At 32.3% G+C, this 24,784-nt stretch overlaps 1 pseudogene; it reads right to left on the bottom strand.

Moving 5' to 3' along the window:
- The window catches only part of LOC134727464 (uncharacterized), a 42,640-nt pseudogene extending 18,327 nt beyond the window's left edge, over positions 1 to 24,313 (bottom strand).
- Between the last annotated feature and the right edge of the window lie 471 nt (positions 24,314 to 24,784).

The raw sequence follows: 24,784 nt of genomic DNA, 5'->3' as shown, positions 1-24,784 counted from the left end.
CTTCCAATTATACAGTCGATAGTATAAATTACCTCTCAATGCCTGATTCATCATCCTGCCATCCTTTCACTGTGAATTCAATAAAGCTAGGAGGGATCTGACAAAACTGCTTCATGATTGGTTCATCCAAGTCAATACTGGTCACAATGTCAACTTTTCCACCAATGGGTATACTTCTATCTACTATGACCTTATATGGTAAAGTTTTAGCCATTCCAAGTACATTTTCTAACTTGAAGATGATGTATATTTCTGTAAGATTATTGTTCTTAATTCTAGTCAATAAATCTCTGGTCCATGAACGTTTATTTGTATCCTGCTTGTGAAAAAGGGACATGTCTGTCTTTGTTTCTTCAGATCCAACTCCAACAGTGAAATTCTTTATGGTACTTTCATATTCCCTGATCATCTCCCATTTACAGTCCACAAGAGACCTGAGAACTGATATATGTCCCGTACATCTCAAATCTAAGATCTCTGGTAGGGTGGTATCTACAGTTATGGAGGGAGAAGATACAACTCTCTGGTTCCCTGCTTTATCTATGGCACCAGTATTCAGGAAGAATGTCTGTCCATGTTTGAAGGAGACTGATCCTGCTGGTATATAATTGTCCTTAGTCACGGTTACTGGGTGAATGTCATGTTTCCCGGGAAGAGAACCAATAGACCACCAATTCTTATCAATGCCAAAAGCATCCTTAGACTCCCATCTGAAGTCAAGTGAATCTGTTCTATTCTGATACAAACTTGTTGTGATGGTTTCTGAATTGATCTTTTCCTTTCCAAAACTGATCATTCTAATGTCAGGCGGGGTAGTATCTAATGAGAAACCATCGGAGCATGACAGGATATATTCCTCTTTACAGCGATGTCCAGTCTGTGCCCTAACTGTTATATAATAAGTTGATCCCTCATAAAGTTCTGTATGGATCTGACCTCTGCCATGGGTATCATTAACTAGAACTATTCCATATCTAGTGAACGGAAGGACATCATAATAAAATGGCTGGCTGCCAATCGCCCATTCATATCCAACAATGCTACATTGTTCACTTTCAAAACCAACAAAGGACATGCCCACTGAAGTTCTGTCAATGGTAAAGTCAGCATCCTCAAGGTCATTCCTACCATCAAAAACTTGACCTGGAATGTTATCCTTCAGAACTATGATTGGTAATGATAAATTCTTTATTTCTGAGAACACTCCAGCACCATTTTCAACTTGGACCTGAACGTAGTAATACACAGAATCATTTCCAGCAGCTGGTTTAAGATTAAGGTCATTAAGGATGGCCTTTGATTCTGCTCCAAACTCCAGGAAACCATTGGTTACGGATGTATCACCATAAGAAGTACCAACGGCTACATAACTTTTGATAATGCTGCTTTCGGAATCATGTGACTTCCAGGTCAAGGTTATGCTATGTTGATCGTCATGTTCAATGAAGCGTTTATTATCACTTATTTCCTGAGGAGCTGTCTGAAGTCCAAGGTGAATCTGGAAAGTAAGGACAACATGTTATAGAATTTGTCAAGTGGCATACAAATACTTTTAATGAACAAGAATATGTATTTATAAGACACCACATACATCTAGTTTTATCCAATTTCCATGATTTGGTAAACAGATAGATAAACAAATTAGACGGATCAAAACATTATTTTTAAGTCAGCATTTATTTTCAAAACATCCGTTCAGAATGAACATATGTACTATTTAAAGTTTCAAGTCATGCTGGTGCAAAATGAAAATGTATGTTAAATTTGAAAACTTGAGTAAACATTTTTGAAAGTTTATTCAAATTTTTAACTTTATCATCTCATTGCAGTTAATTCATATTCACTGCAGTATATGATTAATATATTGCAAGGCAAACTATCTGCCTCTACAAAAAAAATATCATTTCTAACTGTTAGTTCACAATTATCCCTATCTCTCACAGTTTAATCTTTTTAAATTCAACCTATTTTACCTTATCTAGAACAGGAGGTGTAGTATCTATCATAACACCAGTAGATTCCTGAGAAGTTGGCATATCTGCATGGTTAATGGCCACAACCATCACTGAATACTTGTGTCCACTCAGAAGATTTAAGTTAGAGAGAACTACATTGGCTGTGATATTGTTCTTTATTATAGGGAGTGTGATGTAATCTTGTCCTATTGGATAAAACTTCTGTCCTTGACCTTGGTGAAAGTCCTCAATATAGTAACGATACTCCTTCATCCCAGATTGAGGATCGTCAAACTCCCATTTCAGATTGAGGCTTGTCCCATTACTTTGATAGTGTTTTCCATCTTCTGTGTCATACAGGTATTTGACAATGGGTGGAGTTTGGTCAATAATGAAACCATCTGATCTGATGACGGTAGAAATGTCAGCTCCATTTTTAGCTGTCAGTTTGACATAAACATGGTCGCCATGTTTCATACTCAGTGAGTTATCCACAAACTCTGTCTTAAGTCCATTGTGGAATGTTTGTGAGAGTTTGTTGTTTATATAAACGTCTAGGTTGTAAGAGACAATTCCACTTTCTGGGTCACTAAATCCTCCCCACATTGAGGCGACCTCAGCTGTCTCTGAAGAAAAGTTCATGTCATGGTACTTTCCAGTATTCCCATCCACAATCCATCCTTTAACAGGTGCTGTGGTGTCAATAAGTACTACAATATACAGACATATGTTTTTAATAATAGTTAATGTTTAATATTTGCATATATTAACTTATTAATTTTAATTTTATTTTGAAAGTAGTTTAGATAAAGGTTGTACTGAAAACAGAACAAAAACACCTTAGAATAATTCGATATAACAAAATTTGTTAAATCTTTGCTTATAGAACAGACCTAACCACGAAACTCAACATTGATCTTTTTAACCACGAAATGAAATCAAGATTATATGGTTGAACAATGAACCATAAAATGAGGTCAAGGTGAAATACCAACTACCAGACACACAAATACACTTTGCAATTATTTCATTTACCAAATATAGTTGCACCGACCTGCAAGGGCTGTATAGTCGGTCAAGGGTATTTAAAACTCCAATCATCAACCTGAAAAATGGACCTAATTACAGGATTTTAACATGGATCACTGATTTAAGACATGAGGTCAAGGTCAGATGAACCCAGTATGTCAGTAAATAACTAAAAGAACTGAGAGTTTAATGTAACAAAGATGGGAACAACGTCTGTTTACTTAAACTGATGATGAGCATACACCCAGATAACTATTATCTTTTCTATTTCTGCATAATTCGAAAAACATTTGTACAAATTACCTCCATTAGAATATCCCTTCACAGTTTTAGGATTCAGTGCACTATTTTTAGCTAAAACAGTGGAGTAATATGTCTTGTTGTGTTGAAGTTGTATGTCAGCACAGGAATCCTTCACATCACGGGAAAATGTTTTATTTTTAAATGGTACGATATCATCTTGTCCGGGCTCTGTTCCTACTCCCCATCTATATCTGAAATAAAAGTGAATGATCAAATTACAGATTCTGTTAAAGTTCTGATTTCAAATTTATATATACTTTCGATAAAAATAATAAAACAAAACGCTGAAGAGGGAACTTTGATTCAGGGCTTGCATTGAGCATTGTCCAAATCTAAAAAAATAGTATCTTTTATCATTAAAGAGTATGATAAATGTCACTGAAAATAAAAGGAAATAGCAAATAAATGATTATTTGCCAAAAAAAAAAAAATTGATTTTCAATAATCCATGTTAAAATAGAACTTTTCTTATACTGCTGATTCCTTACTCGATTAACCCTGACTCAGGATCATAGAATCCATTCCACTGAGCACACACTTTACTGCTATCAGACTGATACTTCAGGTCTTCATCCATAACTTCTCCGTCTAAAACATGGCCAGCTACTGGTTCTGTTCTGTCTATCAAGATAGGGTTGTCACTATGAGCTGTTTTAAACAGGTCCACTGAAAAGAAATTTGTGAAATAGGATTGCTGTTTTTACAACATTCAAATATCTCCATCTTCATTTTTCATCAGCCATGGACTTGATTCTGCCAATCAAACTTAAGTGTTCTGTGAGATGCATGATTTTGACCACTTTTTAAACACTAAAGTGTCTATTTCATTGGAATCAATTAGTATATGTGAAAGATTTTAACTGATTTAGTCATTAAAAACGATCCAATTCCAAGCTCAAAAATGAAAAGTCTACCAAATATGTAGAAAAATGTCACTTTTCAGATGTTTTTTGTCAAAAATGAAACTGTCCATGTTCATCCGCAACCTTTATATATGTTATGTATTATCATAAAATACAACTTACAATTCAATATTAAGGATGAACACGAATGCTGCAACTTTCATTTAACACGAAAACCGTCTAAAATTTAACTAAATTGCTAGAATTGTGGAGATCAGTATTTTAACAAGACTTAATGGTGCTAGTACCCGATATATGTACATTCACGGTGGGTATGGTTGTCCTGCGAGAGAACGTACTGTGCTGGTGATTCAGTCCTGACGGGTGCTGGTGATCATTGAAAAAATGTAAACAAAGACGAAAATGATGTTTTCACTCATAAAAAAAGGGAGAAAACAGTTGAGATTTTTCAATTTCGTTTCTTATGGGTTCATATATAAACCATTAAAAAAATGACCCTCATAACTGTTTCAGTAAGCGTAACACAAAAATGCTCATTTTCAGAAAATCTTGAAATGAAAAAATAAAACAAAAATGCTCATAGAGTCCGCCTTCTATACTGCAATCCACACGACAAAACAATTTTGTGAAAAAACATTGCAATTTATTAAAATTAAGCATTTTCTCGATTTATTCATGTCCTGATACTGTGCTGGTGGGTCCTGTCATTGTGCTGGTGGGTCCTGATACGGTGCTGGTGATTTTGGATAAGAAGTTGGTCATATTTGAAACAAATGTTACAAAATCAATAAAATTAGCCAGATAATTGTTGCCAACAGGATCTGGTCCGAGACCACCATTGTCGTCCCTTGATTTTCGTTGTTCACAAATATAGTCCCTAGTGTTGACAGTGGGTTACTTGCCATTAATTTTTATACCCCTTCCAAATTTATTTCTCCATGTTCACTGCCTCAAATTGCAAGAAGGGGGATGAAATTACACTGTAAAAAAATTTGGGTCCAGAATTTTAAAGGAAAGTAGTGATTTGGTCCAGCTGAAAAAGGTTGAAAATGAGCACTTCGGAAGCTGTCAAAAGATTTCAAGACGCCCTAAACATAAAATTGTCCATATTTTGAGTTAGAGACGATGAAGTTTTCTATAAATTTGATATAATTTGTCCCAAAAGTACTACAACACACTGTAAAAGTTTCTTTGAGAAAGCGCAGGTGGGATTTTTTTTATTTTCATTTATGTTCTAAAAGAAATGCACTACGAATTAATTGTGTTCTCGGACCTAAGAGGTGAAATCTGTAAATATAGAATTTGTACTCTGGCAACTTCCCTAAATGATTTGATGGTGTCAACTTGTCAAATAGCATGAAACTAAAGGATTTAAACTTTTATTTTATAGAATTTCTGCAAAAATGACCAATTTTGGCATTTTATGGTCAAAATAGGCATTTTATAACTTTTTCAATATTGATGCATAAATGGCATCCTGACTTTCTATCCGACAGGTTTTTATGGGTCAATATTTGTGTTTCTATGCCTTTACCTGCTTCTTTTACTTATTTATGAACTCTGAATCTACAGGAAAGAAGTTTATCTCAGATAAAATGTGCAAAATGTGTTGTATAAATGACCCTTGTCTTACGCCTTGTTTGGATGAAGGCAATAGTGGGGAGCTTGGTATATAAAATTTGATGTCCATATTACAGACCTCACTAAATTTGTATCAAATGCACTTTACAATGTCTAGTGTACCTGTTCCATTTCACATAATAAATTTCTTTTCTTCTGTAGGATAGCAAGTGGTTTAAATATAAGCCTGTTGAGAATAAATTGCATGCAAGTTTTTCCCTAAAAAGGCAAAAATCTTTGTTTCAGCCCATACTGCTTGTAAGAAAAGTTAATTGCAAGAGTCTTTTTGTGCTCAGATTTGTTGTATCATGTCACATGAGTATAGAAATGATAAAAAAGACACAAATTTTTATTTCTTATAGCCTCAATATGCATTTTTTAATGTAAATATGTAGCACGGCCTTAATTGACCCTAATTTTTTTCCAGTCTTACTTGGCCTAAGACCCTTTTAAACTAATATGATATGTTATTTGTAACTTTTCTTTCCATTTAAAGTACTTTAAATACATATGTAAGGATTATTTATAACTTAAAAGCTTCACAAATTAAAAATTGCTGGAAAATATTACATCTTCATGTAAGGCTCCCCTTCATTGAAAAACCTGAATTTTTAGGCACAGGCTCATATAAATTTGACCTTTGAATAATTATGCCAAGTCTGATAAATCAAATGAGTACTATATTGCTTTTAGTACATGATAAGTTATATGTTAAGGCATTTAAAAAGTATTTTTTTGCAATATTTTAATTTTTAAAGCCCCAAATGTTGATAGTTGAAATTTTTCAATTTTAACGTCAAAATTTTACACGTAAAGATGAGTATAGAACTTAACTTAATGTCTATAATGTACATCCTATTGTCATGAAACTTTGTAAGCAGTGTTATAATACATTAGGCTTTGTTCATACCAAGTTTTTTTAAGATTTGTCAACTCTTTCTACCCTATTAGGTCCGAGACCACCATTGTCGTCCCTTGATTTTCGTTGTTCACAAATATAGTCCCTAGTGTTGACAGTGGGTTACTTGCCATTAATTTTTATACCCCTTCCAAATTTATTTCTCCATGTTCACTGCCTCAAATTGCAAGAAGGGGGATGAAATTACACTGTAAAAAAATTTGGGTCCAGAATTTTAAAGGAAAGTAGTGATTTGGTCCAGCTGAAAAAGGTTGAAAATGAGCACTTCGGAAGCTGTCAAAAGATTTCAAGACGCCCTAAACATAAAATTGTCCATATTTTGAGTTAGAGACGATGAAGTTTTCTATAAATTTGATATAATTTGTCCCAAAAGTACTACAACACACTGTAAAAGTTTCTTTGAGAAAGCGCAGGTGGGATTTTTTTTATTTTCATTTATGTTCTAAAAGAAATGCACTACGAATTAATTGTGTTCTCGGACCATCTATGACTCCTACTTTAGCTCTTGTGCATCCATTTGGCTGTTTAATATGTGTTTTCAAATGATCTGAACTTGTATTACATAATAACATAAAAGGGCAACATCTTTCGTCCAATATCAGATAACAATATATAGTATCTAAAATAAGTTAAAAATTTCACAATACAATATATTTCATTTTATGTGTCAATTTGTTCGAAAAAAGTCGAAAAGAAGAGACTTTTTTTAGTGTCATGATTATATGTCGCTTTCTAGATCTATGCTTAGCATTTATTTCAGATGACATGGACTCCTCACCCTGATGACCTTGCTGCCTTTCATAACTGTGTCCGTATACATATATTAATAGATAAATAAAAGGCTGCATGCAACACATATTTTTGTATTTAAAATGATTCGTTGTAACGAGAATATTTGTGGTGAATGAAAACTGTGAGGGTCACAATCTTAAATTGCTTATAAATGTTGCTGGAACCAGTTTCGTTATCTGATCTGAATTTTCTGAAATGTGCAAGGTAGATAGACATTTTGATTTTTTTTACTCGGTAATGAACCACTGTGTTGATCCCATGCTAAACATAACAAAAATCTCTGTACAAAGGTCTGTGAATTTTCTACAAAAAATAGTGATTTTATTTTTCACTAAATTCTCTTTTTCTACTAAATACAATAATGAACTATAAATAATAATGCTTTGCAAGAAGTTTCCCCTTGATATATGTAAAAAATTATATCTCTATTATTCATTGTCTGTTCTGTTTTGATACTATTGCAGTTTGCACATTTCGGAATTTTCAGGCCACAGGAGGGGTCATAAACCGTACACGAAAAGATAAAATATTGATATAAGTACTTAATTTGCATCTTTGAACCCCCACCCCGGCTTGTTTTTTTAGGAGCCTGGGGTGTCTAAAAATGGTCGATTACAGACAGCAGAGTACGCATTTTAATATCCAGGCGTGTTATTGTTGATTGTTAAAGTCCTGAAAACGGATAGACGGAAACAAAAATGTTTGATATATCTGGCTTTAGATTCAGTTTTTTTTAAATATAAATTAAGGCTACATTTTAATATAATAATTCTATAAATTCACAATATCAAAAAAATGCAGAAAAAAAATGAATGAAGTGAAATATCTTAGTAAGGAGTCATTACTACAGAGATGGTGTGTTTGACACACAAAACTTAAAAGCTTAGTGATATTACCAATATTAAAATAAAAGTTTATTTTAGTTGGGTATTTTTTCCATTTACTCATTTTCAATTATAATCAAGGCACATTTTTTTTTTATTCATGAAAAATATTTATATATAGAAAAGAAGACCACATTGTTCACTTCCTCCCCCGTAATTTTTTATTAAAAATATTTATTTTGAAATGAAAAAAGCTAAGAAATCTTAATTTTATTAGTGTTCTCTAGGTTATCTCGTCTTCATTCTCTGACATATTCTAGCCTGCTTTTTTATAAAATAGTGATTTTTTTTTGTGTTCTATCGAACTTTGGAAGAAAAAAAATACCTGATAACCGTTTAGACAAACAAAAAAATTTGATGGAAAAATCTTACAGCAAGTGATTCTTAATAGCTATAAGATACATTTTTCTTTTACAATACAACTTTTAAATCTTACGGGAAACTATTCCAAGCTTTCACTGTAACCTCGCTCTAACTTATCCCCATCCCTCCCCCACCCCCACCCCCAAAAAAAACACCAAACAAACAAACCCGCAATACTATTGTCATTCATATAGTCAGCACTCAATTGTTCACAAACAAATTTGTTTTAAGCTGCTAAAGACATGATTCAAACGCTCAGAAAGTCCTTTGTTCTATATTTTTGCTCTCCATTTTTATGCAAAACCTTTTACATTTTTATTTTATGGGTTATTGTTGAAGGTCGTACGATGACGTATGGTTGTTAACACATACTTCATTTGGTTTCTTATGGAAATTTGTCCATTGACAACAAACATACCACATCATCTACTTTATATAAGTATTGTATAAATTACAACGTATTTTGGTGATCTTGCAAAATGATCGTAATCCCAAACAACGTAAACATATTTTCTTATCTTAAAAGGGGGCAAGAAGGGTTCCAATAACAGGCCAATAAATTAGATTACAGTTAGTTTAATTTTTATTTTTTTTAAATAGGGGTATTTTTTCTTTCATAATAACAGTAAACAGATTCACAACAATGTCAATTTCAAGAAAGCAGACAACAGCTAATAAGTCAATAACAGTACAGCATCAATGATCTTGAATATATGCCACTTTTAACTAAAATATAAAATCACAGAACCAGGACATAGGAGCACAGAACCAGGACCGTTTTTCTTATCACCAGCACAGCGTCAGGACAATTCCGTTTAACGAACTTGCACGACTTTTGCAATATAATATTGTTGTAATATACTTTGCATGGTACTTATGACACATCAGAGAAAAATTAAGCAACAAAACAGTCGTTTTATTGCCGTTCTGATACAATGTAAACAAACCCACCAGCACAGAATCAGGACCCACCAGCACCCGTCAGGACCAAATCACCAGCACAGTACGTTCTCTCGTAGGACAACCATACCCACCGTGACATTGTATTGTCAAAAACAGCCCATATATATGTAGCAGAAGCATTCTACTGTCCAATAAATAACTAAAAGTTTACATTTTAACAATTTTGTAAAACTGCAATATTTTGGGACCAAAAAGGGGTCTTTCTGGACCTACTCCTTTATCAACAGTATGTTTGCAAATTTCATTAAAAGTGTGATAAATTATACAATCAGCTATTTTCAGATAAAGTCACTGTATATTAATTCTATAATAAAAATGTACACTAAACATGCAATTACCATTGTTAACAGATCTTAGTCTAATCCAGACAGGTTCTCCTGACGCAAGGTTTAAATCATCAATCACAATAAAAGTTTGGTTCTCCTTGTAATCAAATGTGGAGTATCCTCTTACATCAACATCATGTTTTGTTAGTCCTAAACCAAAATCTATGTTCTTTATCTTAGATCCTGTATCAAATGTATCAAAATACATAGCCATCAAATTAAAATCCTCGTCAAAAACAATGTCGTCATCTGTCACGCCTCTGGAAAAGAAGGGTGGAGTTGTATCAACTGTGATGGGTGTTGAGTGACATACTGTTGTTACCATGGCACCACCATGGACCACATTGTTAATAGCTTGGACTGTGACATAATACGGACCATCAGGCAGATGTAGGTTCCTGGCATATCCTGTGTTGGTCCAGAACTTAGGACTAGACAAGTGAGCATGTGGATCAGAGAAGGTGGCAATATCTGTTCCACAGACCGTTGTACCAACGGACCAAGTATATCCAAAGATACCTGTCTCGTTGTCATTGAAGCCATCCCAGTTAGCTGTAATTATATATAATGATAATAAAGGTTTTAATGTACCAAAGGACCATGTATATCCAAAGATACCTGTCTCATTGGCATTGAAGCCATCCCAGTTAGCTGTAACATATAAATAACAATAAAGGTATTGATCCATTTATTTAAAGACTTGAACTCCATCCTCAATACAGCCTTTAAATCTGTTTTACCTAAAAAAAAAATGTTTTTAACCTGCTCTGATAAAATGAAGTTACAGAAGATAGATATAAATGAATAACTTCTCATCTCGTCTATGTCATGATCATAATTTTATCACTTTGTTTTTTTAAATGATAGTTCTTTGATAATTGATAGTGGATAATCAAAAAATAAAGTTTGAAAAGTACTATATCACCTTTCTATCATTTAGTAGTGACAAATAACACTGGCAAAAAGGAATCAGTAGAAAGCATTTTGTTAAGGTGGTTCCCAACACTTTCACTAAAATTAATTTGGCTTATTTAATTTTCCTAAATTTTTTACAAAGTATTTACTTTGACCCTTTGACAGAAATATAAAAATTTCAAAAACTTTGAACCACCCATTTTATCAGAAAAGTTACACTGGTTATATAGCAGTTTGACAAAATCTAGTTTTGATCATTGAGAAGCTTAATATTCCCTTAACAGTACAGCGTAATTCAAACGTTTAGTTGATTTTACAGAGTTATCTCCCTGTAGTGTTAGGTACCACTTTAAATCATTTTTTGTTGTTGGTTTAAATATTAATTCGCCTTCCAACATAATTTCTAATTAAGTTGCTAATAAACAAGAACTCTGAGTGAACTTAAAAACAAAACTGCCTTACCAGAGAATATTGGTACATAATAGTCTTTTATATTTAAGAAAGTAAGGTTATCTCCCATTTAACATGTAGAAATGGGAATATATGCATTCAATCACATCCTCTAGTAGTGTTCTACTACTGTGTACAATTTCGTCAATTTTTGTATTTATTTAACACCGATTTTTCATTCATATCAACTTCAAAATATGGCTTGTTTTTGTGAACTTCATCATGTTTATGACAATAATTACCTGACATAAAATGGTTGGCCAGAGTGTACAGAGTTTCTACTCCACCTTCATGTCCATTGAATACTGTGGAACCTTTAGGTCCATCTATTATCTTTCTATAAAATAAATGATGTTTAACTTCATACAATCAACAAATACATTGTGTAACATTAATACAATAATTTTGAAGAGCCTTATCAATGAAAAACACACTAGTTCATATGTGTGTCACTTGTGTTAGAGCTGGATCTGCCTACACCTCAGGAGCACATGTTTTTTGTGGGGTTCTCATTCCATGGTTTTAATGTTGTGTTTTGCATATTGTTATTTGTCTTTTGATTAGTTTTAAGTTTTTGCCATTGTCAGTTTGTGTTCAACTCATGATTTTGAATATCCCTATTGGTATCTTTTGTCTATCTCTCACAGAAACTTAAAAAAAAATTCATACAATTATTAAATATTTCAAACTGTATTGACAATATTTACCTATGATTGGGTAGAGACGTTTGGTCAATACATCTTTGTGTGATTGCAGCCTTACATCCATCAAACTTTGTCTGATCAAAAGTAGCCTTACCCACAAGTCCTGGCTCTGGAGGGGTCTGGTCTACCATGGTTCCACCTGACGACACATAACCTTTGTATCCAAGTTTATTTACAATCCCAGCATTTAGTATGTATACCATACCATGTTGTAGATCTAAACTATGTTGTATAAAAGAGCTATAACCCACTCCGAGTCGTTCATAGTTTTTGTATGTGCCACTGATATGTATCTCTGCATTAGGCCCTTCCACTGTGGCATGGAGATCACAAGTTTCTGAATGATGTTCGTAGTCAAAAGCAACACATTTTCTCCCAAAACACATTTCTGAGCACACTCCTCAACATGATCAGTTTTACTACTTGAAATCTTCTCCGCAGTTAATTTCCCCTCTTTACCAATAGTGAAGAACTTGAGTGGGGAATTAGACTTTGATATGTTACGTTCTGTAGTAGATTTCAAAATAAGTGGTTGCCATGGAATGACCTCTGATCCTGATCCACCTTGACTTTTGGTATATCCAACGGCCTCTGAATGAGTGTCCACTAACTCAGAATCATCAAAAACCACCACATTACCACTGATCTTGCTGGTATGACTTGTATAGGGATAAGATTCATCTATTCTACCATCAGGTAAGGTGTTATCAAAGGTTTGCAGATTACACTCAGTTATACTGGAATCACCTTGGCTATTTTTAGCTTTGACTGTCCAGTAAAGGGGTATTCCATAATGTTCTTTATGTAGTTGGACAGGAGCAGTCAGAGAGTTTCCGTTCATCCCTGTCCAGTCTTGGACATTTGTGCCAGATCTGTGTGTCCCTATAGCATAAGTTAATGTAATGTCACTGACATCAGACTTAGCTGACACTTCTAAAAGAAAGGCTGTATCTGTTATGTCACGACCTTCAAGTTGTTTGACCTCACAACCTCCAGGACTTGACCTTCTCTGACGAGGATTGGTGGCTGCTGAGGATATCCTTGGTTTATTTGGATCTCTCTTCTCAAACGGTTTGTCAAAGAGGTTTTTTTTATAAGTTGGCAGCTTGAACTTCCAAATGCAAGCATCAAATACAGTCACAGAAAAAAATATTAATCGTAATTTAGCAAATGCTTTAAGTTTCAGCTCCAGTGGTACAATTTCTAGATCAAGACGAAACCTGTAATAGAGAAATCCCTTAAATATCAGATCAAGGTATGTAAAAAGAACTTGTTAAACATGTAGGAGCAAAAATTTCTCTATAGCTTAAGTATTAAGTGTTTTTATAACAGTCAATTAGCCTTGTCATGCTTATTGAAATTAACACATTTAAATTCACAAGAATATGACATAAAAATCAAATAAATCTTTGACTAGATTTTCACATTTTACTTTTTTAAATGCTAAACCTATTTTCCTCAGGTATAATTTCATATGCATGTGTTTGCAGTGAAGTCTGGGTTTTTAATGAATTTAAACAGGAATTTGTGAACACAAAACACCTTGTTTGCTTTTACTATTATTTACCATGGTCATTGAAATGTGAAATTGGAGCCCAAACCATAACTTGTCATACAATATTATAGTTCTTATCATAACAAATAGTGGTAAACTTTCAATTGACTGAATTTTAAATTACAGGAACCTAATGTTCAGTGGTTGTTGTTTGTTGATGTGGTTCATAAATATTTCTTGTTTCTCTATTTTTTATATAGATTACACCTTTGGTTTTCCCATTTAAATGATTTTACATTAGTTATTTGGGCCCTATATGGCTTTTTATTTGGTGTAAAGGCTGTACTTTGACCTATCATGGTTAACCTTTATAAATTAGGACTTGGATGAAGAGTTGTCTCATTGGCACTCATACCACATCTTCTTATGTCTATATAGTATTCTGTTTTCCAACATACCCTATTTTTATTGGAAATTTGTTAAATTTAAATTCTACAGTGATTGGAAATCTAGTTTCTAGCAGGTGCCCCTCCAGTCTAATTCCACCATAGGCTATACCAATATCTACACTAAGTTCTCCCCATACACCAGCACCTATATGAGGCGTTACAACAGCCTGTAATACAAGAATAATTCTTAGTTCTTTAACTACCATAACAACGTTAGATTTCCTGAAACTTTTAATATGATCATACCAATAACTGGAAAAAATTACAAACATTATAGAATATTAACTGTTCCAGGAATTAGGTCAAAGTGCATTTTTTTTCCTTCTTCACTTTATTTATTTACCAATCTTAAAAAAATCCTGGCAGTTAAAATTGGTTGTCTTGAACAAATTTAGAATTTCAATTCAGAAATATTTGCATGCAATCTTCTTTATTTTGTGATTTTTTTTTTACTAAAATGTGAAACTTATTATTACAATTTCAGGAGATGATGCATATATAAATTATGCTATCAAAACTAAAATACTAATTTTCAATTTTGTGTAACTTATCCTGTTGTTTTTTCATATCAAATTCATCGCAAAATCTTCTCAATTTAAAGTGTTGCATGTTTCATAAATCCTTTCCATGATGTTAGTTTTTAACTTTCATTTAATGAATGGCTATTATCTATTTTGAATTTATTGAACCATAAAACTAATTTTTGACTCTTCACATTGAATAATCCGCGAAGCGGATTATGTAAAATGTGAAGAGTCAAAAATTAGTTTTATGGTTCAATAAAATCAAAATAAATTATTGCCATTCATTATAAATAAATTTTCTATCAAAAATAAGTCTCAAAGAACTTTCTATATTATTTATATTAACAATAAAAACGTGCACACATGTTGGCGTATGAATATACAACCGTCAGAGTGGGCGTGTCGCCATCAAAATTGACAACATTGAAAATAAAACTAATAATTTTAACCAATCAGAAGACAGTAAATACACCAAATTTATTTATTATGATATACAAACCAGCCAGTAAATGGTGCAATGTAAGGTTTAAAAGTGGGCAATATTTCTAAAACACTTGGAAGGTTTATAAATGTTTTCATTCAGCTTTATATATATATGTAAGATTATATAAACTTACTTTAGCTTTCATACTCATAATACACATTTCCAGTTTTAAATAGATTCCCATCCTAGCTGTTGCTCCAAAAGCTGAAAAATAGTGGAGTAATGGTTGAAACTTTTTCATGTCTTTTGACATTTTTATTATTGTGTTACTGTTCCATTATTGATTTTTCCACACATCTTATATAAATATAGTTTCTACCACTGCATCAATTATGATACCACATTTATCCACCAGAGACATTTAAAGGAGAAGGTCTGATAAGGCCTTTTTTGGCCTGAAATGTAAAGTACATCTGATGAAAGATTATTGACATTTTTTAAACACTTGTCTTCTTCAATTGATTCAATTAGTTTATGTAAATTATTAAAAGATTTAAACTAATTTGGTCATTGAAGAGGCTCAAATTCAAGCTTCCATATGAAAAATCTATCAAATATGTCACAAATCATGTGTTTTTGTCTAAAATGGAAATGGTCCTTTTCATATTCAGTCTCAATCTTTATATATATATATATATATATTATCATCAAATACAACATGCATATATTTAAATATATAGACTGTACACAAGTGCAGCCACTACCATTTCAGACAAAAATGTCTAAGAATAACCACAAATGCTAAAATTGTGAAGATTTCAGTAAATTTGCCTGAGTTGATGATGCTAGTACCTGATGTATGTGCAATGTTAAATAAAAAACAAACCCATATTATCTAACAAATGGGTTTTTTTTTTAAGAAAAAGCAAAAAAATATAAAATTTTAACAAAAAACTTAAATGCTATATGTATGGGCCAAAGAGTTATTGGGCTCCTCCTTTTGAAATTTAACTGTTGAGAATGAATTAATATTGTATTGCATGGGATCTGCAAAAAAAAAGTGTTCTTTCTAGTTGACTTCATGAAGCATGGTTGCTTTTTTTAATAATGTGAGAGGAAATCAAGAAAATCAGACATCATAATCAAATGGTCCAACCAAGATTAAGAACGTGATACCAATAGTTATAACTGTAACCAATTTCATAATTACATGTATGTAATGGTATTGGTCCAATCATGTATATATATATGACAGCCCTAATTCATAATTACCTAAATGTAATGGTATTGGTCCAACCATGAATAAGAAGTTGATTCCAGGAACAGGTCCGGGATTTATAATCTGCATATCTAAGTGAGCCAATGGGAAACTTCCCTCAAAACAAAAATCTTCTTTCTCTGGAAATTCTCCTTCCCCATGGTCCCCTTTCTCTCTCAATTCCATCAACTAAAATACAGTATTATACAGATTTGTTTTTAAATATGTTATATTAAAAGAATGATATGATTCTATCTGTATGTCATGATCATCAATCATTGGTATATAGCACTGCTAAAGTTACTAAATCTCCTGTCAGATTTATGATAAACCAGTACTGTGGCATTTGAAAGGACCTTAACAATGAAAAAAAAAGCTACCAGCAATGAGCCTAATAACTGCAGATAATAAAAATGGGCAAATGCTACAACTCAAAATTATCAAGGAGCAAACCAAATTTAAAATCAATTCATCAAAGCAAAATTATTTTTCCTTAAATGTCATCTGCATCAATTTTATCCCCTAAAATGAAGTAAAACTAAAAATGTATTCCCATTAGATGATTCTGATAAAACAAAATAGGAGGTGCACATAAGGCATTATACGGTTAAGATGTGAGTACTTAAGTTTCAACTAAATATACATGTAACAGGGAGTTAAGGATTTGTGAATACAAAATGAGTATACTCTAAATATGTTTTATAATGCATAGATACAACTCAGTCCATATCATTCTATAGTCAACCAAGAAAAAAGTGGAATAAAGAAATGAAATTCGAGATGCAAAAAATCATCATGTGATTGAGATTGTGTGTAAATTTCACACAACTTTGTCAAGGAGTTCAATTGCAGCTGGGGATACATAAGTGAGACAGACAGATGAATAAACAAACAGATGAATGGACAGTTGGACGGACAGACTCCCCATCACTACCCACTGCTGCTCTTATAAATTGGGGATACAATTAGTTAATAAATATACTCACAGCATACAAAGTGGCATTTCTAATCTCATTAATGAGAACTAGACACTTTGTCATATCCAAACCAAACTCAGATACTTCTTCTAGTAGGTCAGGTAAGGTCAAGGAATAAACTCGGTCTTCAAATGGATCTCGTGCTTGTTCTGAGGTATAAGGAAAAAGTAAATACCGGTAAGAAAATTAAAAAATAAATATTGTTAATAAGGAAAGATCAAGTATTTTTTTTAAATATTTATCTTGGAATTTTGAATAAAATGGTCACAAAAACATTATTTACCATGGATTCATTAATATTTGTGGGAAACACATCTTTGTAAATTTTGTGGGTATAAGTATAAACTAAACATTTAAGTATTTCAACTAGGTATATAATTTTTCATTTTTTATTGATGATCTATAAATGTAAGTACCAGTGAGTGTATGCTTATTTGTTTCTTTTATTTCTGCTGACTCAGAGAATAATGATTGAGATAACTGATATCAAAATGTCTGAACTTCTGAGTAATATTTAGAATTAAAAGTAGTCTATATATAGTGCAGCGGTTGGCATAGATTCTTGTCTGTCATATGTTTTTTTTGCAAATTGATTTCTTTTGAATAGTTTCACATTTTTCATGTAAAGAGCCTTTAAAAGAGACTTTACTGTACAAGTTTTTCCATTGGTGAAGGCTTATCTTTATATTGAGTTGTATTCCAATTATTACAAGGAAATCAAGGATTTTTTTTATTTATAAACATTCAATCTACATTCTTTCTTTTCAGGCAGATTGTATTATGATTACTTTTTCTCTCCCAATAACTTACTGTTGTAACAAACTTTGTTTTGAGTACTGATCGGTATATCTCATGAATTCTTCATTACTTAATGTTGTAACAAACTTTGTTTTGAGTACCGATCGGTAAATCTCATGAATTCTTCATTACTTACTGTTGTAACAAACTTTGTTTTGAGTACCGATCGGTAAATCTCATGAATTCTTCATTACTTACTGTTGTAACAAACTTTGTTTTGAGTACCGATCGGCAAATCTCGGAGGAGTTCTACATCTTCAAAGCATGAGTAATGAGTTGTTGAACATACTGCTCCAGATAATGTAACATTTATTGTATCATTTGATGTCTCAATACTAATATCAAATACTAACTCTCTGTCCCCTGTCTTAGGTAAATCAACCACCATGATATGTTTCTGAGCTGAAAATTAAAAAAAAAAATGATGAAGACAAACATTGTGCTGTTGATACATTATTTTTCATTTGATACCAATTTTCGTGGGCTTGGTGTGTACAGGGGAACCCAAGTTTTCCTAAGTCCAGGAAAAATCAATGAATCCACAGTAAATGATAAACCTTTCTATTTGATGGAACTATATGATAATATGCCAGGCCTTAGACAGAAGTCTAATTAGTTGTTTTCTGTAGTTTTTCTTGGCCTTGTTAGCTTTGTATTTTGCATTATCGCTATTTTGTTCATTTTTCCTTTGATCTGTTTTTGTGATATTTTTTCATATCATGCTACTCGCTTGAGATGGAAAATTATCGTTAGAAACTAAGGAGCCATGTGGCATTGCTAATAAAATTGACATGAAATTGACAACGTGTATGTAAAATAGCAATAAACAGATTATCATTGGTTACTCAACTCAATTGCTTTTCTCGCTTTCCCCATGAACAGCCCAAGCGAGAAAAGCAATCTCGTTGAAATAACCAACAATAATCTATACCGGGTAATTACAACTTGTCTCCTTTTCTAATTTTATGGAAGAGCTTCCTCTTGATCTCCAGATATTCTGTTTGTTTTTTGTGTTGTTGGGTTTCTTTGGCATTAACCAATGCCTGTATCAACATCTAGTAAGTCACTTTAATAACAATCATTAATTTTATTGGTCATATCCAAAAGTCTTAACCATTTACTCATAAGGCTGTAAATGTTTTTAGATACTGTCACTGAACAGATATTTGCATCACCAGCAGTTAATAACTGGTCCTGCCAAATTGGAAGAAAATATTAGAATTATTTCACACATTATCTGTAACTTACCAGTAAATTTATTCAATTATATTGTGATTTATAATAATGGTTACTGTGAATTCAGAAATTTTTGCGAATTTCAAAATTCCAGTTTTAATCATTGCGATTATAACCCTGTTGCATTTTTCTAAATAATAAAAACATCACAATAATTTCTGAATTTACAGTAGTACATTGAAATCAAAATTGCTGATGTTGAAGTTTGATCAAGCCCATCAAGGTACCACCTGAAGTCAGTGTTTCATCTTGTTAGGGACGACACCAAAAAGTCAATGAAGGACTTCATTCAAATAGTTTGGGGGTAGGGGGGTCAAATTGCTGCAAGTTTTGTATAAATTGACATTGATTGTACATATATCCTAATAAGTCAATCAATTTTTCCCAAATTAAGTTTATTAGGGGGGTCAGTGAAAAAACTATATGAATTAAGTTTTATCCTTCATTGAACTTTTGATGTCGTCCCTTAATACATTATATTCAATTAGCTCAACATATAATAAACATATCTTACCCTACATGTACATAAATGTTGAACACCAGTACATCAATGGTCTTGTGAAGGGTTTTATTTGTCATAAATACTAAATGTCCTAAGAGTCACTGAATTTTGGCATTAACTAATAAAACACGTAGCCATGTACATTTTTTGTAAATTTCAGAAATGTTTCTCAAACTAGAAATATTTGCAATGGTGCCTATTTATTGGAAGATTTTATCAATAGGTGGTTTAGAGGACTGCATGATGTTTAGCCAAAAAGGACTTAAAAAAATTGTTTCAAAAGATATTTACAAATTGTTTTCCACTTACAGGTTAGTGTAAAGTTTTTCATTTGACCCTTTATTGTGATGTGAAGCTAATTTGAACAGCTGTCAAGTCTAACATCCACCTTGACTAAAGCCCTCTTAAATCCATCCTTGAAGACCATTCCACATGTAATACCATGGCAATCTTCATGGGCTTCACAGTAATGGCCATACCCTGCTATTATGGCATGTTTGAAACTTCCACAATCTGGAAAAAATACAAATATGATTTTGTTTTATTTATACTGATCATTAGCAAATTTCAGATCACATTTGGAAACAATAAAATTTGCAAATTTTCATTTTTGAGTAGATTTATATATATTTTTTATAAACTAAAATGGTCTCCCCTGTTTTGGAACTAGAGTTGTATCCCTTTATAACATTCTTTTTGTTTTGGGCCAATATACTTTCTTTCAAGGTGGTACATAACACAACAAGGAGATATCTCTGTAAAAAGCAGCTATATATTTAAATCATGTTTTATTGTAGAGGAAATATTAAGCTTCTCCGCAATGATCAAAAGCAATGTTTGAAAGAATTGCTATATGTTCAATGAAATTTTTCCAATAAAGTGTGTGTTTCTTTTTTTTTTTTAATTTTGTAGATATTGTCAAGAGGTCAGAGTAAATATTTTGTCAAAATCTATTATATAAAAATTAAACAAGCCAAAAGCTGTTAAATTGAGAAAGAAATATGCATATCCACAATTATTCAATGTTCAGAATAAGGATGTGGTAGGATTGCCAATGAGACAACTATCCACAAGTGACCACATCACATAGATCTTATCAAGCCTTGCACTATCTTCGTTAAAACATTACAAACCCTCCACGGCCATTTCCAGTAACTTGTCAATCATAGAAAGTCTATCTCCTGTCACTGTAGTATGAGCTTTCTTCAGTTTACGTCTGATCTGATGTAATTGCATCCCATCAGGGTACATTAATGGTTCTGTTCGTAGTTTGTCTGCTACTTCTTTAACTATGACATCTAACTGTTGTATCAATGGAGAGCCAGCTAACAGGTGCTTCAGTTCTGTCAGGGGCTTCTCATTAATATCAAATTTAGGTAGAAATGACCTGAAAGTTCAATAAAGTCATAGGTAATCTAAGTTTTAACATTTAAAAAAATTGACAATGTGTATCTAATCTCCTTTTGATGTAATTAATTAAGTATACATCTAGTTAAACTATATAGAGTGTACACGTGGGGCTATTTAGAGTTTGACACAAAGTGAAGTCTAAAAATGTTGAAATTGAAACTTTTTAATATTACCTTGAAATAAAATATTCTGAAATCACATCCTACTACAATGTACTAGCCATGGCGTTGTCAGTTTATTATCTATCTATGAGTTTGACTCTCCCTCTGGTATCTTTCATCCCTCTTTGATCTTTTCACAAGTACCCTTTTTTTTAATATCCATACCATTTCATGCTAGTTCAGGGGTTGAAGTCATTAAACTTTGCTCAGTGCTCGGAGTACAAAAATCATGCTCGAAACATGAAATCCAACATTTTGTTGGTTGATTTTCGAGTACAAGTACAAAAAACAGACTCGAAAGTTTTATGACCACAAGGCCTGAAGTACAGAAATTAAACTCATTAAAATGAACAAAAATTAACTACATGGTTTTTGTTTTCAAAACTGATATGTTTCATAGATATTAGAAGATTTGGTATGAGTGCCAATGAGACATAAAACTCTCCATCCAAGACACAATTTGTAAAAGTAAACCATAAAAGGTCATACTTACTTAGCTGCTTTAGACAACATATTCTTGTATTTATCAAACTTTCCAGTCATATTGTGAAACTTCTCCTTGAAATGTTGCATCCACACAGGATGCTCTGGTTGGTTCTCCACAGATCTTCCATGACGATGGCTGCCAAATGGTGACTTAGATTTACTTCCATCGTCATGACGATCAATCTCATCTTTGTCGTCTTCAGGTTCCCCAGTCATGTCCCCTTCCTCTGCGTTCATTCCAATGTAATAATAGGAGAAACCATTACACGTTGACTTGTGACCAGGCCTTGGGAATCTCTTCTTTAGATAAGGAGCAGGATCAATATAAGAATAACCATCAGCTGGTACACTCGATATAGATTCAGTGTTGTTTGGTCTTTTCCTCATTGATACAAACAGGAAGTTATCTTCACAATCAGACAATTTTTTGGACACTCCAATCTGCCTACCAGCCTTTTTGAAAATTCCTTTCTTATCTTCATCAATTCTGGTGTCCAGTTCAAAGCCACTGACCACTACTTCATACATAATTAGATCTGCTCTAGTTGGTCGTACTAATACCTCTGTGTCACTCACTCTATAGACAGTACCATGGAATGGAGCTACAACTTTCTACAATATGAAAATAAAAATTTTGTCGAATTGAAAGATATAAAAGCAGTATTAATATAACTTGTATACATTTTCTATGAATATATGAGCTGTGTAGAATTGAAATCAACTGTACGCAAATGAATATCAATACTTCTCTAATTTTCATACTATTTTCACATTTCCTGACTAGTGTGAGAAAAATATTTCTAATCTCTAGTGAAAAATTTGTTCTCATCAAATGATTGGTCGAAATTTTATTGTGACGTTAAATTTTCTTTGTTTCTTCTGAATTTTCCTATTGTGATGTCATGAAAAAAGGCGACCATGTCTGATGACGTCACATAAAAAGTACACAACTATCTTCAAATCTTTAAAAAAGAAAGATAATAATCATTAGAGAATCAGATTCCACCACTGTAACTTGTGTGTTATGATATTTTTAACTATATAAAGCTCTGCAAAGCCTAACACTTTAAATTTTTAATTTTTAACTGTCTCGAGTGGAGAAATATCGTAACACACTTGTTGCAGTTGTGGAATCTATATTTTTCTTATCCTATTATGGGTTAAAAAAAATCTCTATGCAAGGCCTGTAACTGTTTAAAAATTAAGTTTTTATAAAAGCTCTACAAAACAGACAAACATTCATTTCTCATTTCATATTTGAATGTACCAAACTCAATCAAAATCTTATACATGTACATGTATAATTATGTTCACTTGCTGAAGGTGGTACCAAACACCTTGACTAAAACTAAACTAATTTGGCTCTTTTAATTTTCATAAAATTTGACAAAATATTTATTTTTACCCTTTGACAAAAATATAAAAATTTCAAAAAACTTTCCTGGATTTAGAGCCGTTTGACAAACACTAAATTTGATGATTGAGAAGCTTAATATTTCCTTAACAATACAATGTGATGAAAATATTTAGCTGATTTTACAGAGTTATCTCCCTGTAGTGTTACGTACCATCCTAAGCTCATAAAACATCAAAAAGATTCACACTGAAAAGATTTAAATATATTTAAACTTGATATGGTCTTTATAGTTATTTATAAGTGTATTAAGTTAACAGATATTTATACACTTTATAAATTCCTCAGCTTGACACTTCACATTTTTTAACATCTATGACACTTGTATGTACATCTTAATATTTATAACATACCTGATAATTTTTTTTGAAAGCTAGTTCTACACCAAATCTTCCTTTGTTGTCACGGTGATACTCTCCACATCCACAACTTGACTCGCAGCACGCAGGAATTCTGGGAAATTTACGATGAAACTTTGACCCAAATAGTTTCTGCATGTAATACTTGCCTTTATGAATTCTGCATTTGAAAGAAAATGTAAATTATCATTTAAATATTTAACTTTACAATTATGAAATGACTTGTGTTTCTAAAAGATGGCTTAAAATATATCTTTACATGATTAGTGTATTGGATCTATAAGAACTTTGTTCATACACCATCCAACCATGAAAAATAAATTCAAAATCCAAAAGATTAAAGCTTTATAAAGAATTATTTAAAAAATCACTACCCTTCAATATGTCTATTAATTTTTGTGACTTCTGATAAAATGGGAAACAAAAATTACTACACAGTATTATAACAGTTTCTTTATCTTTCATGACCAAGTTCACTTTTTCCTTACAGAAAAAAGGAGATTCAATATACATGAATGAAAGTGTCAAACTCATATAAAATACAACAAAGAACAAAAGAGAATGCCATTCTTTGTTTTTTGCCATCAAAGTAAAGGCCTTTCACAAAGCTACCTCAAACTCTTAAGAAATAAACAGAAAGTTACTTACACATCCCGTAAGAATGTATAAGCATGTTTTATTTTCTTGAACATGTCCATGAGATGAGAGATCTTTTCCCAGAATGGTTTAGCTATGTTGATAACACCAGATAATGTGGAATTAACTTCTCCTACAACTCCTTTGATGGTCTGGTGAATGAAGCTTTTTGATCCCTGAAAATATACAATACAATAATATTACTAGTGAGTTATTTCCCCTTGAAAAGATGTAATGAAAATATTCAAAGCAATTGAAGTAGTATATGTAATAAAACATCCCATAACATAGAATATTCAATGTGTTTTACACTGAGGTTTACTTAAAACATCAATGTCTGAAAATCACATTATGTTTTTAATAATGATAATATTTGGAGCTGTCCTGCATGTGGCTCAAACACATAGACACTTCTGAAGCTGTGAACCAAATATAAAGTATATAGTGATCATAAACCAATCTGCAATTAGAAACAAGTGAAATTGCTAGAATTGTGAGTCATTGTTAAACATACGCTAGTACTTACATTAACATTAAACCCATCAGTAATAACATCTGGAGACAGACTT

This window comes from Mytilus trossulus, chromosome 8, assembly GCF_036588685.1.
Source record: "Mytilus trossulus isolate FHL-02 chromosome 8, PNRI_Mtr1.1.1.hap1, whole genome shotgun sequence".
NCBI classification, from domain to species: Eukaryota; Metazoa; Mollusca; class Bivalvia; order Mytilida; family Mytilidae; genus Mytilus; species Mytilus trossulus.
The sequence above is the reverse complement of the archived record's forward strand: the minus strand, read 5'-3'. Positions and strand labels throughout refer to the sequence as shown.